Below are 14,332 nucleotides of genomic sequence, written 5' to 3'. Positions count from 1 at the left end.
GAGGGTCAGAGAGATATCTTTTGTCCATGCGTAACCAGCACAGGTGGAACGAGTCTAGGAAGGGACTTATTCCCCAAATCCGGTTGGGCTGGTATTGGTGACAAAGTCTTTCTTTGGTTATTTACTTTCATTGGTGGGGAAATAGTTGATGGTATTAGAAAATTTTCCTCCCATCCGGCTCTCTCCGATGGATGTGGGGGGACGTCTTCATCGAGCAGATTTATTGTCTCTGTTTGTGCTCTCGTTCGACAATGGTTGATCCTGTTTCCTTGCACCGCCCTGTCACCTCGGCTGCTGAATAGTGGGGTAGCGGGGTTGCCACACTGGGCCTCAACTGCACTATGAGTGGAATTCTTTCTCTTTGTTGCGTCACTGGAGGTAATTCCAGCGGAACATCGAGCATTTCTGCATCGGAAAGTTCGGTGTCTGTTTGTGGTATCCTCTTTGTCTGTTTAAAAAATAATTCTTTGAGCGTGTATGGTGTCGGAAGATTTTGAAAGGTGGATTTGACTGAGTCGCATTTTTTTTGTTTCTGAATTGGAGCCCTTTTTAATTGCTGGGAGCTATGCTCTAAATGTTCCCCCAGTTCCTTTCCACTCTTTCTTAATGATGCTCTTTCTTTTAATAGCGCCATTGCAATTTCTCTTTTCTGGGCAATGAGCTCGCCAGTTACGGCATTTTGTCTATTTCCCTGGGTTGGACGATCTGGGGTTGCGTCCGTGAACCCATCTCAATAACAGGCAAGGAAGCCTGTTGCTGCAAGTCTTGGCTTTGCCACAAGGTGGCGGCGGAGAGAAGCTCAGCAGTGGAGTCGCCTGAGTCTAACACAGGCTGATGTTTGGCAGCGACAGCTTCTGCCTGTGAAAGAACTTGGTGGTCTTGGATTTCTGATTTCTCGGCAAAAGTAGCGGGTGGCCCCATCACCCTCACCGATGGGGCGAGAGGGACGTGGGAGCCACAAGCAAACGCCGCCACCGGCGCGGCGACCCGCAAGCTGAGATCAGCCGCACGGGGTCCTACGACTCCGCTTGGCTCACTCTCACTCGCCGCAGCGGAGGCCTGCAGGGTGCCGATGGGCGATTGCGGTGGGCTCGTACTGAGCAGCGGCCTCCCAACGTCCAACCTTGGGTCTGTTTCAGCGTGCACGGCCTCGGATTGGGGGAGGTAGCGATGCCAGATACTGTTTCACAGGAAACGTTAATAGAATCCTCCTCCGAGCTTTCACTCGTTGCGTTCTCCAAAGTACCGTAGGGAATGTCGTTTGATGTTTTCTGAGCGGTCCAAGGGCTTACGACCTTACAGGCCGTTTTCTCAGGAGGGTTCTCAAGGTGGCTAAAGTTCGTTTGGATGGGGGGCACTGAGGATCCTGAAGGTAGCGCTTTTTTCACTGGCATAGTGCCAGAGTTAGCGTTAATTCCACAGTTTTTCCTTGCCGTGTAAATTTTACGGGATTCTTTCTGCTTCTCAGGGCATAGAAATTTGCTCCTCAGTACCCTACCAGATCGGCTTTTTACTTGGGGATAAAGGGTGGAAAGTTCCGAGTTATCTAACACTTTCAGGTCTAGGAAGTAGGGGGTCCGCTTGCAAATCCATGCCTCCTTACCTCTTAGCTTCCGTAGACTGCTTCCTTACCATCCACCAAACAGCTGCACAACAGCCAGTGGGCTTGACTCCTCCGGGCTTAACGCCGCAAGGGTGGATGGGTCTGCCTTTTCCAGGCGATGTAAATCACGTGACTCGACACGTGTGCAGCCCAAGCCCCGCCTCCTCCAGGAAGCACACGGGCACCAGCACAAGTCCCTTGTCAGCTCTGAATGCTGACCGTTGAAAATAAAGAAGCCTTCGTTTTTTCCAGCAGAAAGAGAATGCTACTGGCAGCAGAATCTGTATTAGCCTGTGTATCTTAGCATATTCCTTTGATACATATTTCAGTTGTCTGTATAAGTCCTTTGAAATTCACATTCAAAATTGTTTCAATTCGAAATCAACAATCTTGTTGAGTGTTTTTAGTAACTATATTCATTAAAGAATAGCCTCAACAGAATTAATCTCTGTGTAACTGAAAATCGAATTTGACCTTGTATTGTGTGCATTACCCCACAAACACCTAATTGGCTCTGTCCAATTGAAAACCCCAAACCGTAGTCCCTTTGAGAGCAATCTCTTTTGCAATCCTGTCTTTTATGTGCCTCTGTCCTTGTCTTTGAAAACCAATTTCCGATTTTGAAGGCTACACCCTTTCCTTAGCTACCTGTCATAGTAAATCCTCTGTAAAACGAATTTCCATTTGCTGTTTGTATTTTTTCCTTTTGTATTTGCTTTCTCTCCAAAATCGATTTTCCAACCTCATTTCCACGTTGTTCTGTGTACTGATTAGTAATGTCTAAGTTTCCCTATCTCCTCAAGTGTTGCAACAGAAATTTCCTTTATTCTGTCCCACAGCAGTTGTGAGTAGCCGTGTGAATATTAATCCAAGTCCGATTCTGCTGTTTTGTTCCAAGAAAGGGTTTTCACTTTCTTTCGGGCTTCCCATCTTGGGGTGGTGGGCTTTATTCCAAATCCGATTTTCCTCTCTCTATCCTTACTACTTGCCACTGCCTTCAATTTAAAGGGATTAAGTTAGCTGTTGTTTGGGGGTGATTGTTGTAGGGGGAGTGCTAAACCTTGATGCTATCACTTGATTAAAAACTGTTCTTTTTCCTGTTTTGCCATTAAAGATCTGGTAAACTGTGATAGGATATCTAAAATGAATTGTTCTGTAGGAATCTTTGCATTTGTGTTGCCATATATTAGGAATTGTTGTATTTTGAATATTTTTCCTTTTTCATTAAATAATACATTTATAAATATCTTATTAATACACACCGCCCTGGTTCCTAGTCCATTGTGACACGGGGTGTTTGTGATGGTTGGGTGTGAGACGGGTTGGAGGCCTACTCAAATAAAAGAACCTGTGGTTCATTAAAAACCAAAAGCGTTTTTATTTTGCGCCACATTCATTGTCGGGGAAGGAGTCCCTGGCTGGAATGTGCCGTGTAATAAAACCGTGGCTGTCTGGGCCTTTCTAGCTCTTAGTAGCTAGCTGCAAAAAAAGGTACTTTGTATGCCTCCTCCAGCCCTCTGCTTTTAGAAGCATACATGTACCAGAATGCATCTGCTGGTTTAACCCAAAACCCGGAATGCAACATGAAATTACATTGGTCGAAAACTGCAGTGATAAAACAAGTAAATGAATGCAAGGCAATTCATAGGTTTCTACTTCACAATTATGCCATAAACACTCCCTGAAGGTGCACACATAGCAGTGCTGAGTGGCAGGAGCGTAGGATCATGACAAAATCCCCATTACCAATTCCCAACAATAACTCAAGGGCACCACTGACATGCCAGACATGTCAGCCAGGCGAAAGGAAGGGAGAGCAGGCACTTGAAACATGGAAACATCAAGCAACAACTGACTGAGGTGTTACATTCCTAAATCAGTACGCTGAAATAGTTACTGAAGCCTCATTTATTCTATGGACTTGCAGAGTACACCCCTGCCCCCCAAGTTCGGTCCACCCAGCTCACCTCCCCCATGAAAAGCTTTGTGGCCATCACTCAGGACCTCTGTTACCCATGGATGTCTCTCAGTAGAATCAGATACAATCCTAATACTGAGTTGATTGAGGGATCACCAAATTGATGAGGCGTTTGCCTAATTGATGGTGCTAACAGCAGGTTTGAGCTCTGGTTCCCAGTCTATCAGTGGTACAGCAGGCATGCATTCAATCCCTTGGCCACCTGTGCAACAGAGAGGGGCCAGGCATCTGAATGCCTATATTCTTCAAAGGAGGCCTACATCACACTCTTCTCCTTCTCAGAGTGTTCCTATGGCCTAGGCCAGCACATGAAGCAGCTATTGCACCCAACCTGTTGAACGTTGAGAAGCCACCTACTGGTGAAATGATAAGTAGCATCTCAAAAGGCTGTGCCCAATCAATGAAGAAGATAGATTGGAACTAAACTAATGGTGCTGAGGTCTGTGACTGTGTCCGCGAATTTGGACGATAAGGAAAGCAATATGCACAGAATGCTCGGATAAATACTTTAGGCACTGTTGAAAGCTTTATAGACTTGCAATATGGCTCTGATCATGTGAAGGGACCTATGTGTAGTGCATCAGTAGAACTGGCTGTTGCTGGCAATCTGTGCAATGTTTTCTGTAGTGATAACCATTTGGATGCCAATTTTATTTTTATTTATGTATATATTGCACGTTTGTAAGGTGCTTATACATCAAGAAAATATGTTTAAAAGCCGCCCGATTTATGTAACCTGATCTTTAGTTGATGTATTGGTGATCCACCATTCACCTCTAAACTCTCTGGTCACCCACAGCACTTGTGGGCGAAATAGTCTGGAGTTCTGCAGAAGACCTTCCATTATGTGAGGGTGGGGCAATATGTTCCTGCCCTGCTAACAACTGACTGTTGCATTAAAACATCTTAATCCATAGCAGGTGAAATACACTCAATGAAATACCAATTGACACAGCTCTTTAGCAGTCCCATGTTCCTTTGAATACTGCACCAGCACTTTAAGCACTTTCAGTATCTATATTTAAGTATATTTCAGTTAGTCCTCTTGAGGCTTTATCTGTGAAAAAGTGTTAAGAGATATTAGTTTGTCCCTGCTGAATTTGTATTCGCACCCGTGAAAGACAGTCTGACCAATCAATAATCTGCGTTTCCTGGGCGCGATTCAGCCTTCACCGCCCGTGACGGGAAAAAGAAAATCTACAAAAATGCCCATCGCCCTCAAAACCAAAAAGGGGCTAGGTCCCTTTTTGGATGACGGCAGACATGTTTTAACATGTTTTCAAAGGCCGCCGTCATCCGAAAAGGCACGTAGTGCCTTTTCTATGTTATGGAGGTGGACATTTTTTAAAACATTTTGTTTTCACTCCAACGGGAGTTGTGCTCGCGCTGACCACATCTCCCATTGGAATACAAAAAAAGACAATTATCCACACCCCAGGAAATCCTGGGGTGCGAATAACTTTAATGCCAGGGGGGACATGGCGTTTAACGGCCCGCCAGCCTGAGCTGAGGCCCTCTCTTCGCTCTGGCCTACCAAAGCTCGGGCTGGCGGGCCGTTAAACGCAATGTCCACCCAGGGGCATGGTGTGAAAGTTATAATAGCACCTTGAAGATGTTGCCAAAATCTTTGGAGCTTTCTGTGACCACAGTTGTTACACAAGCAAGTGTGCCACATATGTCTATACTGCTGTCCACACCAGCACAGGAGTGGACCATTTGCTTACTACAGTATGATTTTTTTTTAATTAATCCAGCACTTCCATGAGCTGAAACTGATTTTCCATTACACTGCAGGAGATTTTATATACCCTTTATTGCAAATATTGTTGTTAGGGATTTTGTCAGCCTTTATTCGTGTGGACCCTGTTACCTCATTGCTAATGACTAAGTTAAGACCATGTGCATTCTATATGCACATGCAATGTTATCTATTGCATGTGCATATACAATGGCTTCACTCACATTGGTTTCTGTCACTGGACAGGACAGGTCTGGCTCTTGACAGATGCAGAGAAAGAAGGTGATATCTTGTTGCCATGTCTTTGTTGTTCTGGATACACGTGTGTATCATTGCCCGGACCATGGTGGCTCTTTGCAGAGTACCTGCATCTTTGGTCGTGTGTCGTTAATGCAAATATGTTTCTGTTGTTGCTGTCTCGATTCATATTCTAGACACAAGGGGCAAATGTAAGGCATGCAAGATAATGGAGAACATCACTGTTGAAACATATTACGCAATTGGGCCTCTAACACAAGCAGACTTAGTTTACTAGCTTACTAGAGCTCCTATTTTTGCCAATTCCCTCTATGGTACCTTGGTACTTCAGTGACAAGGCTTCAACTTGCATGCATGATAGTTTTGCTGGCTTTAGGGAAACACCCCCTGCTTATCCCCTGCTGATCTTTCATTTTGGTTCCCCTCTAAAACCTATTCTCTTGCTCAGCTCCAAAGATTGTGTCAATGCTGTTTGAGGTCTTCCGCCCCTGACCATGCCCTGAATAACAGTGATTGTATTTGTCATCACCTTCCATAATCGGTTCTTCTGTGCTGTTGGTCATTGATTTGCATGTGCATGAAAGAACTATGATTACTGAACCATCCTCTCTTCCACCAGAATGTCTGCTTCGGCCTCATTTGGCCTCATTACAAGTTTCGCGGTAGCCTTGTTGGTAAAACCGGCAGGCTGCCGCCAAACTGCATTTTTTTCCGGCACCCGTTGATGGACAATTACCGGGTCATTATGGTCCTGCCACACCCGGTAATTACCCTTTCGTAGGCAGTGGAAAAAAATGCTCCCCATTCCCATTTGAGCCCCATAGGGGTAAATGGGAATGGGGAGCTCGTATGCACCGGCACCATTCAGAATGGTGCCGGTGCATCTGACATGCTCTGCTCGTGGGTGCCGGTACGCCTACCAGGCTAGTCGAGAAGGCACCCACAAGCAGAACTTGTAGTTTGCCGGTGCGGTAACAATGGTACCAGCAAGCTTATCGGTACCCTTGTTACCAGACCGGCAAACTTATAGTGAGGCCCGACTTCTTCTTTCTGACTGACTTGTTCCTCAACTTTATGTAACCAGCACTTGAATTATTTTTTAAATCTCTATTCTGCAACTAAGCAGCCCTGCGTGGAAGACTTCCGTATGGCTCATGCCCAGGCAACATATCACCATGTGGTGTGTCTGCATGCGCCACTCTCAGCACTCATAAGACTCTGTCTGCAGATCTGTGGGACCTGCTGTGTGGCAATACATGACCTGTAGGGCGGTTATTCCACTTCCAGTGGGCCGCGCCTAGCGTGCTTTCTATTCACATTCCTACGTAAATTGCAACCTATATGACTACCATGACACAGCATTTCCCATCCACATAGCTGAATGCAGAACAGCGCCTTGGTGTCTCCTAAATAAAGCACCTAAAGTGACTGAGAGGAGACTGCGCACTGAGAGACAGCGTCCGGATTCTCCAGACGCATCCAGTGTACATATTTTGGTAATTGCCCCATCATTACTAGCCATGAAAAGTGAGCATACGATCTGTATATGTAAGGTAAAGCTGGAGACTATGAAAATACACCCAAATAGAAAGCCCATCCCAAGGCTTCTCTAATTCAGATTATCTTTCACTTTTGTTAGGGTTACGCTTAGTGAGCAGGTCTCCCTCCAAGTCAGTCCAAATGCCAATCTGCGCCCTGGCAAAGCTGGGCAGAGTATGCAAGTAGCAGTGGAGACCTCCACAGCACCATCACCATATCCTGTGTCTAGGATGTTTAACGTGTCTTTCCACAATGATTGTAAGAATGACAAGAGTTCACTTATTCATTTATCAGGAAGGTAGCTGTATAATTTAGAACATGTGTCAGACATTAGTTTAACAATCTGCACATATGTCTCCGATCATAAAGGCGCTTACCTATGTTTCATCTATGGAAAGGGGAATCGCAGCAACGTTTTCTGTGGCAATAACCAATTAGATGGCATTTTTACTTGAGAGCATCTTCCGATGGAAATGCTTTGTTCTTCAGCTGAAGCTATAAGAGAGTTCCCGGAATGAGATTATTCTAGAACCCCAGGCAGCGGCAAAATACATCAATTCACGCGAGCACAAGCCGGGGAGATAGGCGGCAGTTCAGACCTCAGCAAATTGATTGTTTGTGCAAGGTGAAAGTTTGTTCTCTCTGGAGGCTCCAGAAATAACATATGATTGTGGAGAGAGATGAACCTTTAAAAATGATTGTGGGTCTAGTCGCACAAACTGAGGAAATAAAAGCAACAGTCCATTTGTGCAGTGGCATGGGCGCTGACAGGGGAATGGCATTCTGCATTGTTGCAACGGCCCCATTGCTATATACCAGCCCATTCTTTAGTGAAATTACAATAGGAAAAAGATAAGTGAGTTTAACTCAAAGGAACGTAGTCATGGAGACTATGGAATACAAAAAATAGAATCAGAATTGACACGAGTGGACACACTTTTATAAACAAAGATATAACTATAGAAACACCCGCCGCTCCCCCACCCCCGCACACACAATGTAATTGGAGTGTGAGAGCACAGAGAGTAAGGCAACCACATTCCGGAAAATGGCCACCGGGAGATTACAAACTATGGACAAGAACTGAATTTCACAGCAATGCTTACTGCGAGCGTAGGGCACTGCCCGTGAGGGCAGTGTGAGTGGGACAGTAAGCACATCTCCTGCACAGATTGCTTCCGTACTCTCCTGCCACATCACTGACTGTCCCATCTCTGCACGGTTCACACCTACATGCACGCCCGCTCTTAATCAGGTTTCCCGGCTTGCAGACCTGGATTGATCATGGGAAAAGAGCAACAAGCTGCAGATAGCACAGATTAAACCACGACTGGATAATCATCTCCCGAATGTCATGGTGCATGTTGCCAACATGAAATCAATGCAGGCTTTTTTTCACTTTTCTCCGAAGCAACATATATCTCCATGCCCTGTTTCCCTCTCCCAATGGCAATTTGTGGTGAATTTAGCGGCCACGCCTTGGACACGTCATTAACTTGATATTAAGCATCCTCAGGCCCATGAAGTATTTTTCAGCAACACTCCTACAAGTGTTCATGTCAAATGTATATTGCTGTCGATTGTATCAGGATATGTTCCTTGTTGCGTTTTAGCAGAATTTGCACATTTTCCTATAACAGTGTTTTGTATGTTACTTGTTGTTGACAGTCCCTGATGAATTTCCATGCGCAGCACCTTATTTTGGAAAGAAACATGTTGGAATGACTTGTATGTATTTGGATGAATGAGTAATGGTGAGTTTGTATGGAGTGTTAGATTGAGCTAATATGCATATTTGCACAGCACATGACGCTTTTATAACACCACTGACATTTTTAGGCCATTTGATCCAATACTCTTGACCTACTGTTTCACTGTCTGTAACTTATTTTGCACTGTTTGTTTACTAGTGTTTCATTTGTGTATGCCTATTTTGTGTTGAAACTTTATGGTGCACACTGGCATTTTTTTAAACGTAGACTCGTTGTGCGCCTCTGAATCTAATGCATTGCAAGCACCAACTGGTGTCTTTGGTTTTTTGAACTTGTCCATGGTACATCATTGAGAAAACAGTACCATTGCCTACCCTTAATGTTTGTAGTTAAAGGTGTTAAACCTTATTAAGGATTGGTTATCAGTGGTTAGTGCCACTCCCTCAGCCTCTTTCTTTGTGTATTGATTACTTGAATATGCACCCGTCATATTCTTTCAACAAAAACATATACTCCAAGCTAAACACACACTCACACGCATCCACATATGCATATATAGAAAGGGGCACAGCAAAAGAGGTGGTCTCCCATTCGTATTCAGTGCAGTAGCTTTGCCGGAGCTAGATCCGGAGAATGGCTGGCCAGAGGTGACGGCAATGCTAAAGTTGAACACTGCAGCCTACAAGAAAACAGAGGGAAAATTGGTCCTGAAGGTAAGGGCATGGCCAGGAGTTGGGAAATTACTGTTGGAGATTGTGCCTGTGAATGCTATACTCCAGAAGCAATACAAAACCCAACAGAAAACTTAGGTAGATGGCAATCTCACCCAGCCCCAATGCAAAGCAATGCATTTGAGAAATGGGTACTACCTCTTTTGACCAATAAAAATCTATTGAATGGTACAATTTGACCGATTTCGACCAGTAACATTCTATCGATTTTTAAAAATATCGAACATGTGGAGCAGATATTGTGGGGTGTCCCCCACTCCCCATGTTCAGTATTTATTGGAGCTGGGGGACCAAAAAAAAAAGGAAAAATAAGGGGGAAAGGGACTCTGTGGCATCGGATACAACCCGCGTTAGAGGGACGGATGTGACGCCGCAGGACTGCAGGGGAAGCGGCGGCGAGCAAGCAGGTAAGTAGGGGAGGGGATGGTGAAAGGTACATTTTGGTTGTTTGGCAGAAGTGCCAATCTAAATAATTATACTTCGGTCAAACAACCCAGATCCGAGAAATGCACACTGAAAACCACCTTCCTGATTGCAATTAATTGATGTAGGAGACTGGGTGAATTAGGTGCCGTATATGTAGACCCCCACACTTCAAGGTACGGTCTGATGCTGCCATATTAAAATGACACCGACCTTTGTACACAAAGTAGTTAAACATTTGACAGATTCCACTGACCCCTAGAGATAGGGCCTCTAGGATTCTTTCAGGGCCCAAGTTCAAGTTCAGGAGGTGGGTTGGCACCGCTTAGATGACAAGAGGGTGGTACTGAATACTTGCGGCATACTGAACCCAGAAAGAATGACAACCTAGTAGTGACATTTGGATCATGGGTAGGCCAGAACTAAGGCTTCCACGGTAACCATCAGCAGATGAATTCCATGGCCTATGAGAGGGAAAACCAGCATCCTTTTGGGCCCATTCAAAGTAGATCCAGGGGATGCGTGGTTCGGAGGGGCAACGCTAGGGTGTGCATTTACAAGAAATATGTATGGCTGCCACTTTGGCAAACCCCAATGCCGTCATTTGGTGCTACAGGTTGAATGTAGACAAACCTATGTCCACCTTATTTGGATTTGGTGTTTTACAATTAGAAACTCACTACATATGGTTGATTGCTGACATTCAAAATATAATAAAAATGGTGTTGGTGGCAAAGCAAGCTAACTGTGTCAGAGTGTTTTATCATATGCCACTTCCCAGTCGGTGTAGCTTGAATAATGCTCAAAGATAAATACTGGGACGACCAACAAGGGACCTGATGGTAAGGGTTGGATTACTTAAAAGTAATCTTCAATACTCCTGGTGCTACTGTTTCTCGCTCAGCACAGTTCTGACATCCCTTCTCACCCTCCCCAACCTCCCTGGTACAGGTAGGGTACCTTACTCAGCTGGAGAATTAAAACGGAAGGATTATCAGCAGGGAAAGTTGCATCTCTCTGGGAGGGGCTCGAGAAAAGAGGCAGAAAAGCTTGGGAAGCAAGGATCCTTGAGTGGACGTGGGGCCCCAAAGATATGCACTAGGATGAGGAAGAGGGATGCAGAGGTAATGCAGGACATCAGAGAGTGGAGAGAAAATGCACACCCATACATTATACAGACCTCTTCTAGATTTGTCTGCTTTTATCATCACTCAGTTCCAGCCGCCCTGCATAAGAGGACTAACTTGTTAAATGGTTATCTTTTGCACATAGTGAGTTTGGCTTAGTTATGGAAACAGAAGAATGATTTACACTTAAGACTTTAATTCTTCTGCAACTTAACGAGGAGGCAAACTTGGAATCGAACCATTTGAATTCTGCCATTAGTGCTGCATCATAGACAGCGTGAAGGGACAACTCTTCCAGCCTTCACAGTCATAACAAACACAGGCCATATCCCAATGCTATGCTGCACTGTGCAGTGCTCACAATGTGCTATTGCTTCATAGATATAAAAAGGGACAACATTTGCCTTCATACAACACAGCAGTATTCCAATGGTGTGCCATGCAATCGTTCACACAGTGACATGAAGGGTGTATATTCCCTGGTAGCTCTGCAGATTGTATTCACTGCCATGAACAATGAAAGGGGCAATTTGTTCATAATAAGTATTTGTCGTTATTGTTTATGGTTTAAAAAAAAACTTTACCATTCATCAATACAAGAAATTAAAAACATCATACTCTTCATTACATTAACTATTAAAACACTATTACATAAACACAGTATTATCATATTACATCCTATTTCATTTAAACATTCATCTGAAAAACACGCTTATTAATTCAAATGCATGTGTAATATACAAGGGAATAAAAAACTCAAGTATTTAAAAGAAAAGAAAAAGAAGAAAAAAAAATAGAACTCAATACTTATGATCCTGTGGGGCGCCTAACTTCAAGGAATTTATAGAACCTGCCACAGCAATCCCGCCTGACGTTAAATTGGCACTTAAACACCTCTCCCAGATATTCTCAGTATAAGACCAATTTATTGAAAACAGCAATTTCTTAAAGAAAGCCATTCTTTCAAAAGAGAGAGCTGCACACGCCAAAAGTTGTTATTTCCATTGACTTTTAGTCCTTGAAAAAATGCAATAAGCCTCCCGCTGCAAATCATTTTCTTTTTTAACAGCGCCTCTTTAGTCGGCAACAGGTTCCATCTAAGGCGCAGTAAAATGGATCTAAAACAACCGTTTGGAAAGATGTACAAATAGGGACCCACTACACCTCTTTTTTTTGGGTTCATCAGCCATAGAGATGGATATTTATGAAACTGACAATCAGGGGTTTAAGAGACCCATAAAATCTGGGTGGGACAGAGGACACCTTGGGGACTTTTTATTTTATTTATGTGTTGTGTTTTAGTCAAAGAACTCAACTTTTCACAAAATTAAAATAGCAGTACGCATTAAATTACATATAACATCACTGTATAAAACAAGAGAAAAGAAGAAAAGAAAATCAAAGAAAATTAAGAAAAAGAAAAGCAGTTCAGAGTATAACACCCTCCCAGGGATGTACCTTTAGAGAGATCTTTTATAATACTCTCATCTGCGCTTTAAGTGGAGATGCCTTATGGAGTTTCGCCAACCCTTCCTATCCCATTCCACTTGAACCCTCAATGATGGAACATGAATGTGCCGCTTTACAGCAGTGTATGGGCTGCAATCATACCTCGGCACCAGGGTATTCACTGGATTTACATGGATAGCAGAACAAGTGCTGTTTTGAATCTCGAGGCTCTGCTTTATTTTTTTCTGGTTCACCCAGATGGATTATGATGGCCTACATTAAAACTTGTCTACAACTCGTTATTCAGCTGGTGGTGGGTATCCAAATTGCAGTTACATCCCTATTTTAAAACAAACGCTCGCAACGCCAACCGTTTGGGCTTTAATGTTGGCATGGAAAAGGCCATTGCCAAGCACCGCCAAAGTGGTATTAGTGCCCACTGATGGTAGCAGCTGCAAAATGGTGCAAGTACCTGAACATTTAATAGCAGTGCCTGGCAAATGCCCAATACACATAGACAAGCCAACACTTGCCATTTCTGGTTTTTAGCAGGGATTCAGTGAAAGAAATGCATAGTGCTAATAGAGTGATTGATTGATATTTGATTGATTGATTGTTTATTTGTATAGCACCTATGCACAATGTGCTTCAAAGTATTACAAGGGGGGACGGGAGCATGGGAGAAATACAGTTACATTCTTACAGGTCCTTGAAACAATTAAGAATGAAGAATAACCATTATAATCAGCCTGATGACATTTCAAATAGTGCAATGAACAATTAAGGAGAAAAGGAGTGGATGAAGGCATCCCTGGATAAGACATTTGTATTACACCAGTAGTATGTTCCCAGCTCCAATTACGTTATTATCTACACAGGGCTTTGTAGTAAACATCCCTAAGTCAGTGGCTTTATCTAAACCAGAACTGACACTTCACGTGCCCTTTATAGATCATTCTAGTCTTTTTTTTAAAGGAATAGGTTATGGTGTAAAAAGAATCTGCGGCCCGCATGGCATCCATCCACTAAAAACCCATGAAAGTTGCTAAGATAGCCCAAATAACATGATGCTGTGTTGTATGGCAAGATGCCACGCACACTGGAACCAGCTCCCACTACAGGACAGGTCAGAGGTGAACATATACCTAATTTAAGGTTAGTCCTGACTTCAGAACTAGGCTGCAGGTAGAACTGAGTGAAAAGTGAGTTGATGCAGGAACAGCCTGCTGTGACTGTGTCTTCCTGGAGAGGAGCTAGATGCAGATAACACTGGGGCAGTGGGAGAGCGCCAAGCCCGAGCTCCCCAGTTCCCTCTAATAAATCCTCCCCATGCCAGCCTGCACCTGGGAGAGGGGGGCCACTTTGTGTATTATCAGGCCCAATCAATGCGCAGACAGATATGGTGTAGTGTATATATCTGCAATTATTTCAACAAGCGACTTCTAATCGTCGTTAGGCAGGCCTCGTGAGCATGGACCAAGCTTTAGAAGAAGACGCATTTGTGACTGCATCCTTTATCTGGGAACATGAGGCGAGGCACCATTCTTCCTTGTACAAATCTCCCCTCTGTACCCTTCTCTACTCCACATTCTCGTCTGCTGTACACCCCTTTCTCCCAAGCCCCTTCCTTGCACCCCACACCAAGTCACTCCTCTGACATACTGCCCTCTGCACTTTCTCACTTGTCTGTACTTCTCTCTCTTGCAAAACCCAAAGCACCTCCTATGCTATTTCTGTCCTACACCACTCTCCCTCTGTTCTGGTCTTTCCTGCA

Source organism: Ambystoma mexicanum, chromosome 6p (assembly GCF_040938575.1).
Source record: "Ambystoma mexicanum isolate Mex_15411 chromosome 6p, UKY_AmexF1_1, whole genome shotgun sequence".
NCBI classification, from domain to species: Eukaryota; Metazoa; Chordata; class Amphibia; order Caudata; family Ambystomatidae; genus Ambystoma; species Ambystoma mexicanum.
This window is presented reverse-complemented; position numbering follows the sequence as displayed.